The sequence below is a fragment of the Bufo bufo genome, chromosome 7 (genome assembly GCF_905171765.1).
Source record: "Bufo bufo chromosome 7, aBufBuf1.1, whole genome shotgun sequence".
In the NCBI taxonomy this organism is placed as follows: Eukaryota; Metazoa; Chordata; class Amphibia; order Anura; family Bufonidae; genus Bufo; species Bufo bufo.
The window spans coordinates 16,740,194-16,744,253 of record NC_053395.1 but is presented as its reverse complement, the minus strand read 5'-3'; positions in this window follow the sequence as shown (position 1 = coordinate 16,744,253).

Here is a 4,060-nt window from a genome sequence, read left to right as displayed (position 1 = left end):
AGAAGCACCGAAGCCTAGTGTGGGAGACGGTGTATTGTTTGTTATAAACATAGTCTCGACTCTGTAATGGCCATTACAGAGTCGAGACTATGTTTAAAACAAACAATACACCGTCTCCCACACTAGGCTTCGGTGCTTCTTGTTAATGACACTGTGTAGTTGGCCGATCCCAAACCTGTGTTATCGGCGCTAGGCAGGCTAGGTGTAGTGGCTACTTGGCTCCTGATGACGTGCATATACCAACTGCACAGAAACGCGTAGAGCCGTAGCTCAGTGTGTTTAGACCGGTTGGCTGTTGGAATGTGACTGCCAACGTCAGCAAGCGTCTATGTGGTTTACTCACCTATGGTGGTTAGTGTCTGTGAGTCGGCATAGTGCACGGCCGCTCCAATTACTCACCACCGCTGCTCAGTGACTCGCCGGTCACTGGTCAGTCCAGTGTTTGTTGTGCTGTGTGTGTGATCAATGTGGGATCCCTATACATTGACTAAATTTGTAGGGGTTATAACACACAGCATCTATCTCCGTCAGCACATTAATAATCAATAGGCTGCATTTGCCTCTCGGAGCACCATATCCGTATATTAGTGTGGTGGATTTTAGATTATTAGTCCGTCTATCCCCTCAGTACAATTACCACAAGTCCTCCTAATTTAGGTAGGTGGACTGTTACTGTGTGAGGCTGGTTAAACCAGGATAGACGGTTTTGGTCCTTTTGATTTAGATAGGTTCACCCCCTTCCTACATGAGCACAATAAATATTTATTATTTTGCTCCATTTTAAGCGTCCTCTTTCATTATATTCGTGTTTGCCAGATTATAGGGACGTGTACCTTATATATATATATATATTTTTTTTTGTAGTGGATATACACTTAGGGCAGAAAAATTAACAAAAGACAAAAATGATAACAAACTGATACTGGAGACTGCAAAAATGTTTATAAATACATATATAAATCCCTGAAAGGGATGGCCAAAATACATAAATAACTCAGGTGCTACGATACCTAGATAGGCAAAAGTCATGTATCCTTAAATGATAGACAGATATAACATGATCAGGTCCAATAGGACCACTCACATGCACCACAGGCCATGGATATAGGGGTCTCCATAAAGCAAGATAGCAGCCAACATACAGAGCGCACGTGTGAGCTTAAATACATGTTTGGGGATGGGCATAAGGCAGCGTTTCACCAGGGGGGGGAAACGAACCACCAAATCCCCCTGGAAATAGCAGACCATGTGATAAAGGGCCATTATTATGAAAGGTCTATTATATATATTAATATTACATATATAAGAGAAAAATCGCCACCCTAAAGAAGGGAATGGCGAACAGGCCACGGTCTCACGATCCAGAGATATTCTGATCATGTGACCGGAACAGCCAAAAACAAATGTTGTCCTTCTAGCAGGGATCCAGCAGGGTGGCCACCAAATAATCAGCATTGGTAACAATGAGGGCAACTCAGCGGTCATTGTGCAGTCACTGCAACATGTACTCGCTCATGTGTGTCCGGCTGCCCAGAGACCACTACAAGCTGTCCTCAGTGGGAGGTGTATTGTCTGTGTCCTCTGTATGTAGCCACGCTCCATTGAGGCCCGTGAGCTTATTTGGGTGCCACCCCGCTGTTAACACAGTTCCTCCTTCTCCTCATCATCATCTTCCTCCAAAACTGTGACCTGGCTGAACTATTGTGTACCTGGCCGCTGTTGGTACAGGAATCCACCCTGTGATCCTTGTGTTGATGACTGGCCTGATAACCGTGGGAATTATCCCTTTTCCTCCTCCTCTTCTTCCTCCTGTGCCACATCCTTATCCATCATTGTCTGAAGCATTTTTCAAGGAGGCATAAAAGTGGGATAGTAATGCTGAGGACGGCATCATCGGCGCTGTCCATGTTAGTGGAGTACTTAAAACAGCGCAACACGGCTCACACGTCCCGCATGGAGGCCTACTCGCTGGTGGTGAACTGGTGCTATTTCACAGAGTGACTCACCCCTGTCAACTGCAGCTGAAACTCCACTATCGCCTGCTGCTGCTCGCCCCCAGTCTTTGCAGCATGTGCAAGGTGGAGTTTCACCTTGTGGATACGTCACATATGACGCGGTGAGCGGCAGACGAGCAGCAGCAGGGTGAGAACTTCGAAAGTGCGCACAGACGGCCCTCACTTCCTGTAGCAGCTCTGACATCTCGGGGTAATTCTTCAGAACCTCTGCACCACCAAATTCAGAACTTGCGCCAAGCAAGGGATATGTGTCAAACCGGCTAGGCCTAGAGCTGCTACAAAATTTCGCCAGTTATCACAGACCAGGCTTAAGGCTCAGTGACACCAACAACTCATCAGTCTGTTCTTCCGTGCCCTTCCACAACTGCTGCGCGGTGTGGGGTTTTTCCCCCCAAACATACGAGTTTCACAACAGCCTGATATCATTTCCCACTGGCTGTGCTGAAGTTGGTGGTGCAGGTGTTGCGCTGACGTGATGATGAGGCAGTAGAGGAGGAACAGGAGGAGGAAGTGAAGTAGGAGGAGGAGGGAACAGGAGACACCAAGAATGCATCTTAAATGCACACGTCATTTGGATGACCTGGATTCTATATGAGGTCTAGGACCTCATCATCCTCCACATTATCTTCCACCCACTCCTCACCCCTGCCCTGCTTCCCAGTCTGCACAGTACAGAAAGCCACAGCAGTTGACACATATGTTTTGTTATCGTCATCAGAGACGTGCTGCGGTGGTTCTCCCACGGCCTGATTCGAAAACTGAACTGGCGCCCCTCATTCCCCAATGCAAAGTTCTTAACTTAACCCCTTCCCTTCATCCCATGGCCCTTCGGCTGCCCCTACCTGGTGCTGCCTGAGGCAAAAACCTCACCTGGCCTCATTGGTGGTGCATCCCTGCTCATCCTCAAACAAAAGTGGTTGGGCATCAGTGAACTCAAGCTCTTCGACTTCTGGGGCAGGGCTTGGTGGATGGAAGCCAGCGGAAACCACGCCAGCAGAGTCATCAAAAAGCATAAGCGACTGCTGCATGACATGGGGCTCAGACTGCTCGGCTCAGTGCAAGGGGTTGAGGTAGAAGCCCATGGGCCGCCGGTGCCAACTCTGCTCTTTCAGCAGGGGACTGGGTGGGAGACAATCTGAAGGAACTGGAGACACTGTCAGCTATCCAATTTACTACCTCCACTACTTGTTCTGGCCCCCAAATAAAGTTAAAAAAATTGGTAAAAAATAGGGGGGGGGGGGGAGTATACATATTAGGTATCGCCGTGTCCGTATCGACCGGCTCTATAAACATATCACATGACCTAACCCCTCAGATGAACACCGTAAAAAAGAAAAAAGAAAAACTGTGCTAAATAAAATAAAAATTTGTCACCTTACAGCACAAAAAGTACAACAACAAGCGATCAAAAAGGCGTTTGCCCACCAAAATAGTACAAATCTAACCGTCACCTCATCCCACAAAAAATGAGCCCCTACCTGAGACAATAACCCAAAAAATAAAAAAACTATGGCTCAGAATATGGAGACACTAAAACATCATTTTTTTTGTTTTAAAAAAGCTGTTATTGTGTAAAACTTACATAAATAAAAAAAGTATACATATTAGGTATCGCCGCGTCCGTATCGACCGGCTCTAAAAAAATATCACATGACCTAACCCCTCAGATGAACACCGTAAAAAATAAAAATAAAAACTGTGCTAAATAAACAATTTTTTGTCACCTTACATCACAAAAAGTGTAATAGCAAGCGATCAAAAAGTCATATGCACCCCAAAATAATGCCAGTCAAACCGTTATCTCATCCCGCAAAAAATAAGACCCTACTTAAGATAATCTCCCAAAAACTGAAAAAAACTATGGCTCTCAGAATATGGAGACACTAAAACATGATTTTTCTTTTGTTTCAAAAATGATATTATTGTGTAAAACTTACATAAATAAAAAAAAGTATACATATTAAGTATCGCCGCGTCCATATCGACCGGCTCTATAAAAATATCACATCAGCTAACCCCTCAGATGAACACCGTAAAAAAAATTA